Source organism: Coturnix japonica, chromosome 33 (genome assembly GCF_054131305.1).
Source record: "Coturnix japonica strain WE chromosome 33, WE-NBRP24, whole genome shotgun sequence".
NCBI classification, from domain to species: Eukaryota; Metazoa; Chordata; class Aves; order Galliformes; family Phasianidae; genus Coturnix; species Coturnix japonica.
Window position 1 is genome coordinate 2541626 of NC_140695.1, and position 21352 is coordinate 2562977.

Sequence of the window (21352 nt, forward strand, 5' to 3'; positions counted from 1 at the left end):
TCACTCAAGAGAATATTTGAATATATGAATTCCTTTGGCTATGTTAGAGCTCATAATGAGATCAGCTGTTCTTTAAATGCTCGGAGTCTAGCAATGTGGGGAAGTGGACTGCTATTTGCTGTTGAGCTTTAGGCTAAGAAGCCTGATTTTAGAGGACCGTGGACTTCCCCTTTCCCTTCCCCTCTCCTCCCCTTCTCCCTGGACTGATCCCGCATGGTTTGAGAATGAGTTCAGAGCAAGGTAAATGAGGAATAGCCATGTGAAAACCTGTTGTTTTAGTGCACTATAAAAGACACTTAGTCAAAAGACAAGTGTGTGTTCCAAGCTTAAGACTGCAGGAGATCCTAGAAACAACTCAGCTGCTCAAACCTGTAGTCTGGCTGAATATTTTATTGTCAGTTATGATCAGGAGGAGATGCTTGAGTAAGACAAATAAAGGGTCATGGGTAAGTTGGTCCTTCTTGTGATATACTTCTAGGCTTTCATCAGGGAAAAGCTTAATTAGTCCAAATAATTATAGCAGAAACACCACACCAAGAACATGAGAGTGATATTTCAAATTTCTTGACGTGAAGGTAAATTTTATCTGGTTCTGCCATTCCCCAAATGTTTGTTTCATTATGACAAGAAGAACTTTGCAAAAGTAATTTTTTTTTTTTTCAGTCTTGCGTGCAACACAAAAAGGGGTAAAATCTAGGAGGCCACCTGAAATGTTTTTTCCATCTGGAAAGATTCATTTAAGAGCACCCATGGATCTGGTTATGAACAAGTTTTCTTCTTTGCAAAGGCTGTTGTTTAATTAGCAGATACTGTACCTGGGAGAGGAAGAGGGAAGTAACTTGTTTTGGAAGTCCTGATGCTATTCAAGCATTCAAGGCCAGGCTGGATGGGGCTTTGTGCAATCTGGTCTAGAGGGAAGCATCCCTGCCTACAGCAGAGGGGGGTTGGATCTGGATGATCTCAAAGGTCCCTTCCAACCTAAACCTTTCTCTGATTCCTTTGATGATTCTATTTCTCAGCTGCTGGTGTGAGATCTCCAACCTGTCCCCATTGTCTTTCAGTGTGTCAGATGAAGCTGGTGAAAGGTCTGCAGCCCCTGGAATTCCCTGAGAAGGGAACTGTCACCTTTTCGGTGGAGGTGTCCCATGAGGATGTGGAAGGGACTTGGCAGAAGGACGGCGTGCGGCTGAAGCCTGCACCAAATACCACGATGGGTGTCCAGGGGAAGAAACATTCCTTGACACTTTCTTCTGTGATTCTTGAAGATGCAGGACTCATTTCCTGTAAAGCAGAAGGCATGAATTCATCGGGGAGGCTCACTGTGACAGGTATTGGTTGGTGCAAGGTGTGATTATCTGCTCCTGTCCCAGATTACTTGAACAGCAGAACCAGCTTTCCTTCCAGCTGCAAAGAATGTTCTGCACTGGGCCATTGCCACCAGAGTATCCCTCAGATATCAAGAGGATTGTTGTAACATGATTGTCCCTAGCACAAGTAATGATAATGGGCTCAAAACAGCAGGTTTTATTGTTGTTAATTTCAAGCTCTAGTAAGCATGGAGAGTAGGCACTGCCTTTCATTATTCTTTATGCCAGATGCTCCTAGAGACCTCATTCCCAACTAAATCCACATCCTTCTTTCTACTTCTCAGAATTGCCTTTGTAAATCAGCAAACCATTGGCAGACATTAGCATCACTCAGAAGGACAAGGTCACATTTGAGTGACAGCTGTCTTGCAGCTGTCAAGTGGTTCAAGGTGTGGCATGTAATGGAATTTTCCTTTCTGACTTCTCTGGAAATGAATGAGAGCCTTTAATTTCACATCCAAGGGATGCGAGTCTGAGCTTTTGCCTGATAGCTTTTGCACTGCTCTCTTTTCTCTATGGTCTTTTACTTGCCCAGATCAGCACTCTTTGTTATTATGTCCTGAGTTCATTTATCAAGTTGAAATTGAAGTTTGTTTTTGGTTTCTTCTGAACTCCCGAGGTCTTGCTGTACAAAATATTGTTGGTTGGAGTAGAGTCTTGAGCTTCAACTCTAACACAGAAATTGTCAGCCAGGATTTTGTAGCCTTGTTGTGAACTGGGTTTTAGGGTGAAATCTCAGTTTTCTTTGCACCTGACAGTGTGAGAATTTGCTCTGGCACTTTGTGTACCTCCCTGGTGCTCAGTTGTTCCTTCCCTTACTTGGGGATAACGTCATTTATTCAAGATGATGTCCAAACGAGTTTGTTAACAGTCCTCCGCAGTGCTTTAAGCTGTCATAGGTCAGCCAGAATTTCTGAATTTTCTATAGCCATTCCTACATGTTGAAAACACTGCACTGTGCTTAAGCTTCAGCATATGTTCCAGTAAGCACAGTTCCATTAATTCTAGGGAAGTGGGTGAATTAAGCATAGATCTGAAGGCTCCCTTTGCTCAGTGCAGAGATGGAAGGACTAATGGAGATCTGACTTGATATTTTCCCTTCTAGGATAGGAAAGAGCTCCATCAAAGTAAAAAAGGGGGCATTACTTCCCAGGGAAATAAGAGAAGTCTCATTATTCACAAGTGGTGAACTCTCATTTTCTCTCTCAGTCTGCAACCAGGTTGAGTTGCTGTTTCAGTACTGGCTGTTTTATGCAGGAACTCTGCTCCTGAGGTTAATCCAAGTTGTATCCGAGCCCTTCAGAAGGAAAGGGAAATAGCAGCACAGAAATATGGTCTGATTCTGACATAAAGAAGTGCAGACCTGGACAGTTAAAAGGGATTGTGTGATGTTCAAGGGATTTTGAAGCAAAGACGTCCCCTAGAAGATTTGTGGCTGACATTCCCCATACATTGTGGGCACACAAGCTAAGGAGAGACTAATGATGAGCATGCAGAGAAGCCAATCATTCAGACAGGTTTGTTGTTTGGAAAATAAAGATGAGGTGATTGGTGGTAAGCAATATGGCTTCATCGAGGTCAAGCCATGCCTGACAAACTTGGTGGCCTTTCATGATGGAGTAACAGCATCAGTGGATAATGGGAGAGCAACTGACATCATCTACTTGGACTTGTGCAGAGCATTTGATCCCGTCCTGCATGACATCCTGGTCACCAAAGTGGAGAAAAATGGTTTTGATGGATGGACCAGTTGCAGGATAGGGAACTGTCTGGATGGTCACACTCAGAGAGCTGCAGTCAATAGCTCAGTGTCCAGGTGGAGGGTGGTGTTGGGACCAGTGTTCTTTAACATTTTTGTAGGCAACATGGACAGTGGAATCAAATGCAGCCTCAGCAAGTTTGCAGATGACACCAAGCTGAGCGGTGCTGTTGATGTGCTAGAGGGAAGGGATGCTACCCAGAGGGACCTGGACAGGCTGGAGAGGTGGGCCCTTGGCAGCCTCATGAACTTGAGTGTGGCCAAGTACAAGGCCCTGCACCTGGGTCAGGGCAATCCCAAGCACAGGCACAGGCTTAGAGGAGATTGATTTGAGAGAAGCCTTGACCCTGAGGAGAAGAGTTGGTCTGGAGGGAGGTGTCCCTGCCTATAGCAGGGGGATTGGAACTAAATGACCTTAAAGATTCATTCCATCCTATTGTTTTTCTAACCTTAATTTTGCTTGAAGAGTTTTAGAATAAATGAGATTCTGGTTTCCGTGAAAAGTGTTTGCAGGGAGCTCCATTGTAGCTAGTAAGTTTATCTTTAAGTTCAAAGGCAATAATGCATTTACCGTGTTGAAGAGAGAAATGAATCAGGAATGGATGATGGTTTAGAATAAAACATAATCCTACTTATTTTCCAAGCAAGTATGTGTAAGGAAAAGATGCTGCACTCAGTTCTGGAAATACCCTGACAAATATATCTCTAGTGTTTCACAGCTGGAGATATCAAGATTGTTAAACCACTGGAAGATGTGGAAGTGAATGAATACGGGAGTGCATCTTTTGTCTGTGAGATTTCACACGATGAGGTTCAGACCCAGTGGTACAAAGATGACGACAAGCTGAAGGCTGATGACAACATCAGAATGCAGCAAGATGGTAGGGTGTAAGAGGGAAATCTTTCTCCTGAGTGGGGGGTGGGTTGGAGATCAAGCAGAAAGGACATCTGAAATGAAGTGAAGAAGGTTCAGAAGGGAGTTCCCCTTTTGTTTTGGGACTGAGGTTATGGTGGAACAAGTGACAGGTGGGAAGCTTAGTGTGGGAAGTGTGATGCTATCCCAGCATCCCACACTGCCAGGAGCAGGTAGGAAATGAGTGCAGTTCTTTCCAAAGTGGGGGTGACCAGGGCAGTCAGTTCACCTCTCCAAAGAGGTTTTGTCTGACAATGAGTGTGATCCTTCTGCATCAGGTACTTTGAAGGTGACAGCAGCCGCATTTGGTCAGTCCTTGTAGAAGCCATGTTTAGATTCCACTTTGGTGGGGATGTGGATGTGGGGGAATGGGTGGTTTCATTGACATGAGAGAACAGGCAGTGATGCTGTGAAACCAGATGGATGATGCTCAGCCTGGCCATGTGCCTCAGAGCTCTTTGCTCAAGGAAGCCAAGTATAGTTGTGGGTTTGCTCTCAAGAGCACAGTTTGGTAGGGATGAGTTGGCGGTTGGACTAGATGACCTTAGTGGTCTTTTCCAGCCTTAGTGACTCTGTGGTTCTCTGCTTCAGGAAAGACCTACTCGCTGACTTATACATGTGTCCAAGTCAATGATGCAGCAGAAATCGAATTTGTAGCATAAAGGGCAGAATCTCGTGCCCATCTTACAGTTAAAGGTAATTATGCTTCTGATGATGATTTTGCTTAAATTATGTTATAAACCAGCTAACATCCTTTGCTTTAATGTCAAGGAAGTTAAACACCACCAGGACCTTTGACAGAAATTAAAACTCCTACCTACCTACCTTTGTGCCCACAAAATCTCCAGCTTGTCTTTTGGGATTTACTTTTGCTAAATAAAACAGATTATTTTCTTAGGAGGTTGATTTTCTACCTTTAGTCTTCAGATTTGTGTTTGAACTTTGAGGGATAAAAAACATAGCTTGACTTTTTCTTCATTTTCTCTGTTTGTTTCAGAAGAGCACAGGTTTTGGGTTTTTTTTAATATATACAATGTTAGGGTATATATATGATGTTAAGTGTGATAAAGAAAAGGGAGACATTTGAGTTAGCACACTACTCAAGAGTTCAGTCCCCAGCTTTGCCACTGTTATAATGATATGGGCAAGAACATCCTGGAAAAGGAATTTCTCCTAAGTTGAGTCATTACATTTGAGCTACAGAGACCTTTACTAGGTGAAAACTTGTTGTTCAGAGCTAAGTTGCTGTATTTAACCAAAGTAATTATCAATGTCCATGTTTCAGTGAACCTCTTTTCCATTTCGTAATGCGAGGAGTTTGATATTGGGATGGGAAGGTCATGGTTTGATTTGGATGTTGAACTGGGAATCAGAAGATCTGGGCTCTCTTCAGGTTGTCAGTCTTATTGTCTGACTTCTTAACAACATTCCTTTCTATTATTTTTTAATGATGTTTCAAGGCATTCTGAGCTGATAGGTGTAGTGTTCATGTGCAGTAATGCTGACGTGAGTAAGTAGGGTGATAATGTAAGAGTTTTTTACATTCTTTCTAAATATCTGCTTTCTCTTGTTCCATCCTTCTTAAAGAGCAATCTGTTAATCTAGTAAAGGAGCTGTGTGATGAGGATGTGACTGAGCCTGAAGAAGCCAAATTTGAATGCGAGATATCCATTCCTTCTGTGAAACCTCCCAAGTGGTATCTATGTGGGGAAGTCTAACAGGCTGGCAGAAACTTGATTATGCAGCAAGAAGGACAGCCCTCCCGCCCACGTGACCGCTACCGTCCAATCACCGTCTCCGCCGCCCCCGCCCCTCGTGGTGCCGTGCTGTCCCGTGGTGCATTGCGCGGTGTCGGTAAGATGGCGGCCGTGAGTCTGAGGCTCGGAGACCTGGTGTGGTGAGTTCAGTGCGCTGCGCTGCGGGCGGAGCGCGGTCCGATCCGATCCGATGGAGTAGAAGGACGCTAAAGCCAAACATGGGGCAAAGCAATGGCAATGGCACCCGCAGCATGGACACCCCGCAGCCCTGCCCGGCCCCGCACCTTCATAGATGATCCCGCATCCTCCCCGCTGGGTGGGCGGGGAGGAACGAAAAGGGACGGGATGGGGATGGGATGGGATGGGATGGGATGGGATGGGATGGGATGGGATGGATGGGGTGGGATGGGATGGATGGGGATGGGATGGGATGGGATGGGATGGGATGGGATGGGATGGGATGGGATGGGATGGGATGGAGATGGGATGGGGATGGGATGGGGTGGGATGGGATGGGATGGGGAACGGGAGGGAATGGAAAGGAACGTAAGGGCTGTGCCGGCAATGCCGCCACCAGAGGCCGCCCAGGCCCCGACCACCGGGGTACCACGAAGCCATGGTGGCTGCTGGGGCCGCTCCCTGCACAGCGGCTTTGCCCCCAGCTCCTGAATCCCCCGTCGTTGTGTTCCCCCATGAGCCCCTGCCCTGAGTGCTGTGCTTCAGCCTCAGTTATTGAGCCCACTGTTACTGCCTTCTCAAAGGGTTGCCCAAGGAATCAGAACAGCAGAGCTCCCATTGGGCCCAAGGCAGAGTTTTGCTGAGGGTGAAGGAAGGAGGAAGTTTCAGCCCTGGATGGACGCCGTTCTGTGCCCACAGAGGAGCTTTGTGCCCTCGATGCTGAAGCAGCACCCAGAGCTGGCGGCGGGTGCAGGACCTGAACTCAGAGCCACAAGGAAATCAGAACAGGATGCAGTCAGTGCTGATTGTCACTGCTTTGACTCGGCTTTAAGACTCTGTGCAGAGTCTCAGAAATACCCACAGAAATACCCACAGGCTGGAAAGGAACAGGGTTGGTTTTAATTGTTGTTGTTTTAAACTATCCAATCAGGCGATGCTGTTACGCCGTCATGTCGGACAGGTCCAGAAGGAGCTCATCCACATCCTCATCATCACATCAGTTTCTCCTTCCAGTTCTTCCATGAGCTCCATCATAAGCTCCTCAAGGTTGTTGTCTTCAGTGATGGCTGCTTCCCCCGCCCCTGTGCAGCTCAGCTGCTACTTTTCTGCCGCTTGTGAGGAACATGATGTAGTGTTGGATTCCTCTGGCTGTGCCATGGGGTCTGCGTGGCTTCCTGGGAGCAGCTCCAGACTTGTGGGAAGGAAGAGAACAATCTACGTGACATTTCTGAGATGTGCTTTCAGCTCTGAGGTCTGTAGTTGACCCTCCCACCCCTCACACCCACATAGGGATGGTGATTCAATTAACCTGCGGCTGCCTTTGGAGTTAAGGAAACCAGCAGGTGCCTTTTTCATCTGTTCAAGTAGAGCAGTTTGAGTCTGGCAATCAGGGGCCGAGCTTTGTAGCAGAAACACATTGCCACCCTCACTGCTTTGGCTGTAAACATGTCAAGAAATCATCCTCTGCAAAATCCTGCTTGCTGGCTGAGGTACTTTTCCCCATGAACTCAGCAGAGGTTTTGACAAAGCAGTTTCAATGATCTCAGATGACCTCTTCCTTTGTTGCATTACGCCATGACACATCTCAAACACCCCATTTTCCCCCAGTGTGAAAGAACTTAAGTCTGATGGAAAAAGGGCATTAGGGAAGAACAAGTTGTGGTCATCACCTGCTTGGAAGCTTTATGACTTCGACGCTGAGCACGGGTGGGACTGAAGCAAGAGTCTCCTAGGAAGAAACAAGACAGAGTATGAAGCACAGGTCAGAGTTTCCACAAGTACCTTGTGAGACATCTGCTGCCTTCAAGGGAAACGGAAGAGCTGTAGAACACTTGGAATTTCTGTCTTTTCTTCAAGGTTAATGTAAACCTTCCATATCCACTTCTGCTTTTGCCACTGCTCTTACCATTGGTAGTTTTTTAGCTGGGGGCTCATCTGCGTCCTCAGCAGCAGATGGATGAATTTCTGCTGCTTTCCGTTTCTGTCTCCGCATTGGGGGGAAGGTGGTTTTCCAATCAATGGGCCTCACAGAGACCCTGCGCCCACCTAAAGTAAAAGGAAGAGAGAGCTGGTACTTTCTTGCTGTGCCTCAAGAGAGATCAAGTTCTCTTATCAGTCCCACCACCCTTCCACAAAGTTAAATACATTTGGCCAGTGGAATTACATTGCCCTGTCCGGGATTCTCAGCCATGTTTTGAACACAGTCATCTCTGTGTACCAACAATGCATACAAAGGAACAAAGAAACCCAATAGCTGCACTCAGTAATAATCCAGGGCAAGGAAAAGTCTGACAGAGAGCAATGCAAAATGACAGCACTGCTTTTCTGAGGCACCATAACGAGTTCCTCGTGCTCACCTTTAACTCTTTTCTTGCAGGGCAATTCCCCCGCTTTTCCCTTCTCCTCCTCCAACTGTTTGCGTTTCCGTCCAGCCAGGCCATGGGAGGAAGCTGGGATGTCAACTGCAGAGAAGAGTCCCAGGAAAGAACAGTCAGATCTCTGTAGAAAAACAGTGCATCAAACCCAGGAGCCTGTTGAGTATCTGTACCTCTCTCTGTTGCCTTGTCAACCTCTGTCTGGTTCCCCAGACTTGCTGCAAGGCCGCTCTTTGGAGGAAGGCCACTGGTGTCAACTTCTGGCAGAAAGGAAACAAGGAATGATTGATGAGCGTCTCTTTGGAGGCAGGTTTGAGCACAGTCAACCACAAGCTTCACATTTTCAAGCACTGTTTGTTACATTTGCCTTCCGCTGCCCAAATGCTGTGCAGTCAGCACAGACCTGCAGTGCATCTTCCTCACTCCAGAAAAAGCCCAGCGCTGCTCTGACAGCCAAAGCACAGATGGATATTTCACTATCACGACTCTCCCCTGCCTCCCCAATGAATGGTGACATGCATCCTGCACCCGCTCAGAACTGACATTCAGAATTGAGCCTTTCATGCTTCACGCCATCGGACACTCACTGTGGCTCAGCAGTGCAGTCGGTCTGTTCCCACCACGTTCCTTCAGGTGACGAAAGGCGCAGTGTGGTTTCTGGCAGCCTCCGGGCTGGTTCTCCCAGAAGCAGGGAATCAAACTGCGCTGCTTCTGCAGAGAGAAGGAAAGGAAGGGCCATGGAAACAGGCACATCAGGTCTGCAGGGAGATGCCGTGCTCCAACAGCCATCAGAAACCATTGTGTGGAGCCTTAGCTCTGTACCCTCATTTCCTGCCCCTCCTTTCACTACTCCAAGCAGCCAGAACGAACTGCTCTGGAGAAATCCAGGATGGAGAAGGCCTGATAGGGCACAACCGAGCCCTGCTGGCAGGAGGGGAGTGCCACTCTCTCCTACCACCCAACTCCAGCAGCTTTAGGAGGCTGAGCAATGCGAGCTTTTTGCATCTGGGGAGAAAATGCTTTTGGCTCCTAATGCAAACATCTCCCACTGTGATATACCTAAGGCACTGAATTCTCTGCCTTCTTTACCTCCTCCCAGTCCCCTCTAGAAACAGAAACCAGTAAGATTTTCACAGCAAACATATCCAGCCTGCAGAAGTGCATTCAGCCCAACCACAGCCATGAAAAGTGGTGTTGTAGACTAAGCTGGAGAGCACATCTTTAGGCAAACACTCACATCAATCCTCATGTGACGGAACTTGCAGTTACTTCTCGAGCAGCCGCCCTCCATCCACAGTCTGCAGACTCGTTCACTCCCCAGAGCTGCTTCACAGTGGCGGAAGGGGCAGCTGTCTCCCTGCAAGCACAAGGAAACCACAGGAAAATAAGAGCACAGCCTGAAACGTGTCCATGCCATTAGCCCAGGCTGTTAGCAGCACTATGAGCCTAACATCACCAGCAGGTCTCCCCTGCTCCACCCCTTTCTCTTCAACATGAGGAAATGGAAGAAAACCCAGGCAGAAGAAAGTCAACCGTACCTTAGTGCAGGTGGAGTAGAAGTAGAAGTAGCAGTCGCCTCCTTGCTGAGACATGGTGAAATTCTTAGAGCCCGTCTGGGTTATCTCCAGAGGAATTCCCTGCTCTTGCAAAGAGACGGTTGTGCTCGAACTGCTTGGATCCCCAAAGAGTCCTCTTGGACCGGAACCCTACAGGAAGTGCCTACAAGGGAAGAATCATGAGGAATAAGCATTTTCCCAGCTTTCTTTTGATGCAGTTTGGGCTCTCGAGGAGGGCAGTGCCTTGGAAGCAGCTGGTTGCAAGAACTGTGCCAGCTCTGGAACCAATGTGTGTCTAAGTGCCATGACTTCCCCAGCAAGTGCTGTTCTCCATCCCACCAGCAGTTATATACCTTGCAGCACACATTTTGTGTCCCTGCCATGAGAAGGACTCCATCATCTACCCTTGCTGCAGCTACAGTGGATGCAGTGCTACCACTCACACATTTGAGAAACCTCCAGTTCTGGCTTACCCGGGCACAGCTGCAGTTCTCCTCCCTTCCAGCTAACACACCAGTGCAATGGCTGGGCAACACCGTCAGTGAGAGCAGGTAGCACCAGCAGCCACCACCACCGTCACTGCCAGCCGGGACGAGGGCTGACACAGCGTGTCCACACTCTGCACAGCACTCACGGCTCTGGCACTCACTGGTGGCAGCCGCGGCCCCAGGCAGCGCTTGTGAGCTCACTGTGCTTGTGATGTCACTGCACAGCCCACGGCCCAGCTCAGCACCTGGATCTCACCAGGACTTCAGGGGGTTCTGTTAAAAATGTGCTGGATCCGGGGGTCAATAAAGCACAAGTTGCACTCCATGAAGTCTGTGCTCTCCTTCCCTTCTAATGTCTAAAACAAAGGCTGGGGACCAGCAGCAGTTCTGCAGGGCTGTAGCAGCGATGCTCAGTCATGGCTTGAAGCAGAGATTGAGCACCTGGTGGGATGGCAGGGCCAACCCAGGGCAGCTCAGGCACATGCAAACCCCTCCCAGACATCACTGAAGGGTTGGCAGTGCAGGTGAGGGTGTCTGACTGGAGATCACTGCCTGCCTGAGCCCTTCCAATGGTCAGCAGTTTTTTCCTTCCTTTCTGTGCCCACAGCTGCTGCACTCGGGCTTATCCTCACCTGCTGCAGCCCAGGACTTTGATACCCCGTTATCACTGCTGTGCTTTCCATTGCACTGCAGCATCACACAGGGCAGTAATGGCAGTTCATCATCCTCACCAAAACGTGTGACAGAATCTCACAAGGAATCAATTTCCCCTGGAAACAGCCACTCGGAAGGGCCTCCATTGAGCTGGGAGCTCCTCCCCAGCCCAGCTGTTCTGCTCAGACTCCTTCCAGCAGCCGCCCAGCACCAAACCCAGCTCACCTTATTGGCCTGCTCAGTCCAGGCTGTGCCCAGCTCACACACACGCCGCAGCGGTGCCTGCAATGGGCTCCCAAAGGATGATCTCCAACAGGGAATGCTCACAGCTCAGTGTCTGTGTGCAGCACGCTCACCAGAGCACCAGCTCTGCTTGACAGCTGGGGGCCAAACCCTCCCAACCCAGCAATGACTGTGACCTCACACAGACCCACATCACTGCTGCTCTTTCATCATAAACACAGGCAGCCAGTACCTCCTAGATCCAATTGTAAGAGACCAACACAAGGGTCACCCAGTGGGGTTATCTGAAGTAAAGTAACAGAACTGAGGTGACTCTTGTCACAACACTGGGAATGGGGACCAAACCTTCAGGCCAGGTTTCTTGCAGTTAAGATTCCTCAGAGGGAGGTTTGCAGTCCCAGAGAAGCCCATGAGCTCCTCTGCACGATGCTCGGAGCAGAGCTGCCTCGTGATTCATCAGTGCTCCATTCCATAACTAAGTACATCTCAGATGAAATAATAATATTTCATGGTCACTTCTTCCTTTCTGTGAGACAAGCCTTAAATGTGTCTTTTTAAAGTCGTCGTGCACCGAATCTACAGCATGCTAGCAATATAGCTAGGTATAATGACATCACATAGAATGGAGTGTTTGCAGGGCTTAAGGCCGTGAATCACGGGTGAGATGTGATATTCCCACTGCAATGATGCTTTTAGGGCAGGTTTAAGTGCCTTCCGCTTTGTGTAACGTGGAGTCTGTAGGATGACAATAATGATTGTGGAATCACACTCATCTTTGAGCTCTAACTCACATCCACATCAGGAGCCTTCCCAAAGATCAGGCCCTGGTTTGTCTGCCCTGCTGGGCCCAGCTCAGTGCAGGACAGGAGATGGATTTCTGCTGTCCCTGTGCTCAGACTCCACAGCCCAAGATAAGCTGCAGCTGAGATCTCAGAGAGCACTCTGAGGTTTCTCTGCAGCTGTTTTCTGCTGCTGTTACACAGCACGGAATAGCTGGGACCCCACAGGCACTGCCCTCGCACCAATAACTCCATTGTGCTCAGGATGTGCCAATGTGCTGAAGTCAAACTGTGCCATGTGGGTTTCACACAGATCGAACGCAGGCTGCAGATCTGCTGGCAGCCCTCAGGAGCTCCCCTGCCCTAATCCCACTCTTGCACTCCTTCCCTTCGTGCTCTTGTGGCCTTTAATAACACCGTGACACCTGACAGCCTCCTCCTGTCTGTAAGCTGTCATTTTATGCAGCCGTTTCTCTTCCGTTTACCCCCCAAACTGAAGATGTTTCCCTGCAGTGAATAAGCGATGAGGTTCTTTTCACCTCTCCTTGGACAACTTCCTTTATTGTTTTTTCGGAGCATTAGGGACTCTGAGACCCTGGAGAGTGTCCAGAGAGGAGCAATGGAGCTGAGAAGGGCCTGGAGCTCAGTGGGGTCCTATGGGGGTGACCAAGGGGACGGCAGGCAGCCAGTTTTCCCTGTTTTTCTCTCTGGATCCATCCCCGCCTCAATGGGGCCATCAAACCTTTTTGCTGCAGAACCCGCAGGCACTTCACCTTGAAGGATCATTACCTACATTGAAACTACTGTTACATGCAGGCGCACAGGAGTGCCCTGGTTTTCACAGGCTCTGGGCAGAGACGTTCAGGTCTGACGGCATTTGGGGCATCACTAATTGAGCTGCAAAATGAGCTTATAGCTCCTGACTCCTCCCATCCAGAAATATCGCTCCTATATCGGCCCGCGCTGCCGGAGCTCACGGGACTCGGCTCCCCGCCGCCGGGATCGGGTGGTGCGTGCGGGACCGGGGGTCGGGCTGTGTTGTGTTGTTGTGTTGTGTTGTTGTGTTGTGTTATGTTGTGTGTTCCCGGTGTTCCACTGCCGCTCTCCAGCTCGGCTCGTTCCGGCCCCGGTCGTTCTGTGACTCCCCCCCCCCCGCCCCTTGACGGCTCCATACACGCACACGGCGGCAGCGCGGCCCGCGCGGCGCACACGGGGATGCCGCAGCTCCGCCCCGCCCCGCCCGGCCGCAGCTTTGTCCGCTCAGCGCCGCGTCTCGGTGTCGGGGCGGCGCCGCGCGGCTCATTGGGTCCCGTTGTTGGGCGGAGCGCGGCGGGTCTCGGCAGCAGCAGATTGGAACGGAGCGGATCGGAACGGAATGGAGCGGATCGATGCGGGGCGCAGCGCATCGCTGTGGGGCCGGCACGATGCTGGAGATCCAGCTGGATGATGGCGGCGTGGGGGGGTACCCGGGCGACGACTATTGCTCGGGGTCGGTGATGTCGGAGCGGTTGTAGGGCCTGGCCAACAGCATCTACCGCGAGTTCGAGCGGCTCATCCACTGCTACAACGAGGAGGTGGTGAAGGAGCTGATGCCGCTGGTGGTGACGGTGCTGGAGAACCTGGACTCGGTGCTGACCGATAACCAGGAGCATGAGGTGGAGCTGGAGCTGCTGCAGGAGGACAACGAGCAGCTGCTCACACAGTACGAGTGGGAGAAGGTGCTGCGCAAACAGGCCGAGGAGGTGAGTGAGAGCAGCCCAGCGCCAACGGGGCCCGGCATCCATCTTGTGCGCGGCGCCAAGGGCCGGGGATGCGATGCGATGTGATGCGATGATATGATGCGATGCGATGTGATGATGTGATGATGTGATATGATACCATTTGATACGATGTGATGTGATGTGCTGCGGCGGTACCCGCATCGCAGGCCGCACTCCCGGCCCCGCTCCATCCGCTCCGCGCAGCCCGTGCGGAGGGGAAGGGGAATGGCTGGGAATGGCTGGGAATAGCTGGGAATGGCTGGGAATAGCTGGGAATGGCTCCGCGTTGCTGCGCTGCCCCGAGCTCGAACACCGGCTGCACGGGGATGACTGGAGGATTCCTGCCGGTTTCGGGTTTCAACGCGGCCCTCAGATGGTTGATGTCTTCCCTGTACTTCCCCTGCCCTGGAGATGGTTCCCTGTCTGATCTCAGCGGCCTTTCCCCGGGCGCTGCGGGTCCCGGATCCCCGGGGCTGCGGCAGGTGCTGGGAGCGGGCGGCATCGGGGCACAGCGCCTCAGGCGGGGACAAAGGAGCCGAGCTGAGCGCGCTGCTCCACACTGAGCGCTCGAGTCCGCCGACACCACCGGCATCTTTCTGGCCATAGGCGCAGCCGGGCGGCTCTGGCCTCCAGCAGGGCCGGTCTGCGACGTGCCGGACACATTGGTACCGCTAGAAGTGTAATGCTGCCGTGTCATCAGCGTGTCTTTGCAAAGCTGCTGGGAAAGGAATGTATGCGTCTGTATTGGCTGTGTTTTAACACTGGGAGAGTAGAGGGTTTTTTCCGTCCCAGGAGTCTTGCTCAGAGTCAGGTTTTGATTTGCTTAGATGTGGTAAATGAAATTCCTTCATGACTCCAGAGTAAAGCGCCGTGCAGTATTTCAATGGAGGTGCTCTGGGTGCTGGATGGCGAGGACGTGAGCCCAGGACATTTATCGTCCTGTACTAATGCTGGGCAATTTGGGTTGTAGCCTTAAGTTTTAAGTATGTGTTAATAAAACTTACAGCTGATCTTTTCAAATTCATATGAAGGCAGGGAGGGATTGAAAAGCAATTCCAAGTGTGGGACTTCATTCCACAAGCCGGTATTTTGTAGCTTCTGAGAATTAAATACTTGGAAATGTGCTGCTGCTGGGGAGGAGTGTGGCTCGGGGCGTGGGGTGGAACAGCCCCATGGATGGATCCTGCATCTTTGGACTCGTATCTTTCTGCTCTCAGTTTACCAGGTACAGGGGGTGCTGCTTCCTGCTGTGCCTGCTCCTGGAAGCAGATGTGGTGACAACATTTACGTCCTGCAGGGACGCTCGGACCCACAGCACGGTGCTGTTGGCAGATGTAAAAGCACTCTGTCATCCTCAGGCGCATCTGAGCTGAATGGGCAAAAAAGTATCTGCATAGGGCCTTGTTAGCAGAAAGGAATAGATAATGTGCTTCTATGAGAACAAATGGGTTTTGCCCCCTGTGTAGCCTCTGCTATCAGCTCACGTGTGTGAGATACAGCTGTCATTCCCTTTGTGTGTGACCAAAGCACACCATTATTTGCAGCAGTTTCCTGTGTGCCTCTTCCTGTGCAGTGGATTACGTGTTATGGAAGTGAAAATCTCTTATGCTACAGAGAATTCTGCTGTTCATCAGCTCATTGTAAGCAGAGAAATGCACCCCCCACCAGAGCACGCCTTGCACTTCTGTAGCAGGGGAAGCCCATCTCCGTCCCTGAGCAGCACTCGGCGCTGTGTGCTTTGCCTGTCCTGGGTCTGCAGCTTCCAGCCCCACCTTCAGTGGGGGTTCCACCTCCAGGAGCGATGTTCAGTCCCTTGCTGTTGAGTTCTTTGCGTGTATCAATGATCATTTCAACAGCTGCAGCAATGCTGGGGAGCTGGGAGTCGGTGATCACAAAGTAATTTGTTCCTGTATTGCAATACCATGTCATGGGCGTCTGATTACATCGTTAGTTTATTGATGTTAAGTGAACTGAAACCAGCAGTGGATGTTATTCTCTGGCATAAAAGTTGTGTCGTATCCTCCTGTTTCCGCTACTGCAGAACCACCAGATCTTGTTTTACATAAGCATGCACCCAGCCATGTCCTGCTCCATTGGGGCAGCTTGCACAGCCTTCATTTCCCTTCCTCTGAAGCAGAGGTTTCTGTCTCCATGTTCTGCCACTCATTTCCCCAGGATGGTTGCATTCAGTATCTTTCAAAATACTCTCAGCCAAAAGCGAAGCTTTTCTGGACACTTTGACTGCAGAGTGACTCAATATTTTCCACTTGCTCTAAAATAGGGCAGCAGAAGCACCCGGACAAGAGCACTGAAGTCAGAAGTCCCTTGAAATGAAGCAGTGCAGTCAGTCTGTGATTGCAGGGCTCAGAATGTCACATTTCTTTTCCTTGACCTCCAAACCACTGAAGCTGTGGAACAGCGTCAGCTTTTCAGTATTGCCGTGTTCTTCCACCTGCTTTGCATTGTGTGAGCGCAGGGTAATGGCTGCACCTCTCCTAGAGCCCATTTAAGGGCTGACTGCTGCTGGCAAGGGTCTCTTTCTGGAGATCCCCCCTTGGTGCAGCTTTCCCATGTGAATCCAAGATCTTCTGCTCCAGGTGAGCGATCTTCTTCCCTTCCTTTATAGCACCTCTGTTGTGCCGCTCCTGTCATTGCACAGAGCTGGGGCTGCCCTGTCCCAGTGCAGAGTACAGCACTTCCCTTGTTAATCCTCATGTGGAGCCTAATGCACATCCCACTAACTCGTCAAGCTCTCACTGCAAGGCCTCCCTACACCCCAGGGAGCCAGCAGCTCCCACTATTTAGTGACATCTGCATCTTATGCATAGGACCTTGCATAGGAATTTTCTTCCTGCTCTGTAGCGGGTGTTAGGATGGCACCCACTTGTAGGAGCACAGAACTGGGAGGGACCTGCTGACTCAGCAGCGCATTCCTCAGCACTGCAGGCAGTTGCATTACAGAAGCTGCTTCATAAATGTATCAGGCTTTGTCTTAAAGCCATTACTTAAACCTCTTGCGTCTGCTCTTCTAAAAGTGACCTCCTCCTGAATTCCACTTTCTTTTTTTTTTTAACTTGCAGCCTGTTTTTACTGGTTTGTTCTTGTGCCAGCATTGACTTTTACTCCAAGTAACTTCTGCCTCCATGAGATATCTGTGCCTTTGAAGTATTAATAGAAACCAGTCCTGCCTTTGGTCTGCACTGTGTTGGTGGCACGAGCCGAGCTCTGCTCGCTGCCTGCTGGAGGAGGGTCAGGTTGGAGTGCCCCATGGAGGGATCTGTGTGCAGCTGGTTTGGGTGACACTTGGCTGTGCCTGGTTTGATCCCTGGGCATGTGGGGCTGCAATAGCAGGTGGCTTTCCTGGAAGGCTTTAGCATGAATTGGAGTGTTGCACTGTTCAAAATGACAATGGTAGGATTTATCTGGTGTGATCACCCTGCGTGTTCACCTGTGTGACATCCTGTTGGCTGGAGATGGCAGCACGTCTGTCTGTCTCCTCACACTGTGTTGCAGCTGACCTGGGGCTCATCTTTGCTTTGTGCTCAGCTCCCTTCTCTCAAGTCTTCTCATTGCAGTCACGATGTTTGCATGCCCTTGCCCAGTCCCAGCTCCTCTCTGACCATCAGCATCGCTTCGTTCCTCCTGTGTGATGTTTTGATTCTCTTCATGAGTGGCATCTCCCAGTCCGGTCTCATCTGCTGCACTTGAGTAGCACCTCCTGCCCTGTCAGCCCCACTTACCACAAGGCTGCCTTGAAGAGCTCTGTTAGCTGCCCGTGCTCCCTTTGTGCTCCTCTACAGTGATCCATGGTGTGCGGGGGCAGAGCTGTGTCAGGGCTGGGAAGAGCCCATCTGCCTGCCCTGGCTCTGCCATAGCACCAGGCCTGCTTCATGGAGAGCATTTAAAGGGCAGAGCATCTCATTCTTCTAAAAAAGGCTCAGATCCCTTGGAATAGGGATCCAGGAGATGGTTTTATTGATATATGCCAAAATAACAGCATTTGATTTCACAGAAGCATTTGAAGACCAATCTACAACTATAAAGTAGCTAACACATAAAAGATGTGCTTGTGAATCCTTGAAATTAGCGAGAGAAGCAAAAGCCCTTAAGGGCTGCAGTTGTCAAGGGGATGTTATTTCACTGAGGCTGTGTGCTCCTGTGCAGGTGGAGGTGTTCCTTCAGAGGAGTGTTTCTCTTTGGGGAGGATAGCAAAGATTTGAGCGTGGGGTGTAGCTCAAAGCATCTGCCCACCAGGCAGTACTGCGTCCTGCCACCAGTGGGTTCTGCCCTATTTCTTTGTCTTGGCCTCCTAAGACAGAATACTGTCAACGTAACTTCCCGAATTGCCAGTTAATTACTGCCCCAAATTGTGAGTTGGAGGCTGCACAGCCTGCATTGGCTCCCTGGCTGACAGCCTTCCTGCAGGTGGGGAGTGGAATGCGGTGTGAGTCCTTCCTGCCCTGCAGACAGCCCCCTCCTCACAGTCAGCTGTGCGTCCAGCTGTGCATCCAGCTGTGCATCCAGCTGTGCATCCAGCTGTGTGTCCAGCTGTGTATCCAGCTGTGCATCCAGCTGTGCATCCTCCCTGTTCTCCTGGGCAGTACATCCCAGCGCTGCTCTCTGCCCAGCCGCAAGGTAAGGTGACGGCTGAGCTGCTGCTGTTCCCGTCAGCATGTAATACGTGCTGCCAGCCAGCCCAGATTAAGACCTTATAATAAGATTTCTGCATATATGCACATCTAGCTCACTCTGCCTGATTTATTGTTAATATGATATGATGGTTTCTGACCGCATGCTACTATTTTTAGTCATTTTCTTCCTCTGAAAGCCAGTAATGCAGGAAGCTCAGCCATCTCCAATGTACCGCTGCTTTGCAGAGGAATACTCGTTCTTTCACTTAAGATGATTTTGTGCTCGTTGTTTTCCATTTAACGATGAGCGTGTGAACCATGGTGCTGGTTGTAACCTTATCCTGAGATGTTAGAGACCAGCAATCCTGCTTGAAATCCAGGGAGAGGCTCCAGCAAGACTAATTTGTATGTGTACAGCAGCGTCATGTTCCATCATTACTAACTGTTTAAAATATATCTGGCTCCTATAACTGCTGGAAAATTATCCTTTGAAAGCAAGTATGAAGGGATTGGAAAAAATAGTAATGCTGTGCTCGGCTTTGCTCTCCCAGGACAAGTGGGAGTGGGCTCTTTGTTCTTCCAGTTCACCCATTGATTTCATTGTAGTGGGGTAGAAAAGAAAGGAAGATTTTCCCTTCAACATCATTTGAATTACCCGTTCCTGAGACCTCACTTCTTGAGCCTGTCCAGGCTCCATGGCATCCCTTCCTTCTGTTCTGGTGCAGTTTGTAAACATATGTGTGGAAAATAGATAGCTGTGTGTTACTGTCAGTTAACATCTGCAATGTTGAAGTCACCCATAAGGACCAGGGCAGCTGGATTTCAGGTCTCTCTCAGTTCCTTAGAGAACAGTGCCTCCATGTCCCCATGCTTGCTGGGTGGCCACTCCCACGGCACCCACTTTATTTGCTTGTCTTGACTTTCTGATGCAGGGGGAGACACTGGCTGGGAGATTCTGATGGAGGAACAGCCAAGAAGCGTTTTGGAGCCAGACAGAGTGAGGAGCCGTTGGGTCCCTGTGCCCAGAGCTGGTGTTCGATCTCCGTAGGAGATGGAGCAGGATATTGCTGCAGTGCACTCACCTGAGATGCTCTTCTTCCCTGAGAACACTTAGAGTGGCATTAATTTTTAATGCTGCTGTCTCTGTTTCCTCTCCACGTGGTCGGCTCATTGCTAGTTAGCAGTTTGTTTGAGTACTTTGAGGCTGCAAGACAGACAGGACTAAGAAGAGCCTTAGTGTGGAATGTTTAATCTTCCAATCGGTTTCACTAAACTAAACCAAAGCAACGGTAGCAAATCCAGGAATCCTATTAAAGTTGACCTACATAGTGGGAATAAAATTGGTCTCCTGCTTTCTTTTGCTTCCTGTTTTACTGTTGAGAGTTCTGTGAATGTTTTCCTTAGAGTCAGTTAAAGTTTATTGCTACTCCAAGCACAATTCCTGCCTGGCTGGGTGGCACACGCCTGGGTGGGGAGCTGGGAAGAGATGGGCACCTTGTGCCAGGAGAGCTGCACAAGAGTGAAAGCCAAGCAAGTGAGAAGGGAGAGGGATTTAGCGCTGGGCTGTAATTGGAAGTTTGTCAACAGAGCATTAGCATGGAGTGCTTCCAGCAAACCCTGAGAGGGGGCAGAGGGAAATACTGCTTTTCTTAGCATAGCTCCAACCAGTCCAAACCAAGTGAAATGGCTTCTTTAGGCCTGTTGCTCAGTGTGGCTGTCTTGGTTAGAACTTTTTCTTTTTTACTGATGCCCAGAGAAGACTGGCCGGGATTTTCTTGCTGTGAGGTCTCATCACTCACTGCTTCCATTCTGCACCAATTGAGGCATAACTCAACTTACAGAACTGAAAAAGTAAGACTCAAGTTTTTCTTAGCAGCTCTGGAGCTGAATGTGCCATCCTTATAGAATCACCTGTCAAAGTTCTCTGGTTTTTACCATGTAACTCTCTACCCCTTCTCTGATGTGTGCCTGAAAAAACCTCTGGTCTGAGATGTGGGAAGTGGATTGCAAAGGAGACTGTGAGGTGTGACGGTTGTGGGTTGGTTTTCCACAAGGCTTGTATGTTTCCTGCAAAATTTAGATGCAACATCATTAATAGTGGGAACTTTTTGATGTCTGAAGGAGATTTCTGACGTAGGCACTTCTAAATGCGTGACCGTAGACACAGAATTTGGCTTTTCTGACATAAAACTAACAGGAATCCAAATTCAGCCTAGCATGATAAAGGTGTTGTTGAAGATGATGGAACCGTGTTGGTTTACATAACTTGCATTGGCCAGCAGATTATATCTTAATGATACACAAAGTACATCTTTTACTTTATTTTAGAAGATAAGTATTTCTAGCTTGAGTAAATGCTGTTTTAACTTAAAGCACATAGAAATTCTTATCTCTTGCTTTTTTTGTGTGTGTACATATATATATGTATATATACGCACACATAGTATAGGAGGAGATAAGAGGAAAAGTCAAATACATTTAGGTCTGTTCCTCATCCTTGCTTCCTTCTCTGGTTTTTCCCTGTACAGAAGTTCATAGAGTTTGAAGATGCACTGGAACAGGAGAAGAAAGAGCTACAAATCCAAGTGGAACACCTTGAATTTCAGACTCGACAGTTGGAGCTGAAGACCAAAAACTATGCAGATCAGAGTAAGCAAAGTTGTGCACCAGATACGATTATGTAGTTTGCTTTCCATGAGCATATACTTGCAGATATTCTTCATGTGCTGTTTTTTCTTGTTTGTTTTAATGTAGTTTGTGGAAAGCCTGAAATCTGTGGCTGTCCCTTTCTTTGGTATAAAAATCAGAGCAATCTACAGGGTGCGACATATCCACACTAGTGTAGTGCAGGTTTCATTGCTTCTCTTGCATGGACCATGTCTAGATCTGTATG

The 21352-nt window shown here is 49.4% G+C and overlaps 1 pseudogene; it reads left to right on the plus strand.

The window, feature by feature from the left end:
- Positions 1 to 13492: 13492 nt before the first annotated feature.
- Positions 13493 to 21224, plus strand: LOC146755361 (C-Jun-amino-terminal kinase-interacting protein 3-like; annotated as a pseudogene).
- Positions 21225 to 21352: the final 128 nt, after the last annotated feature.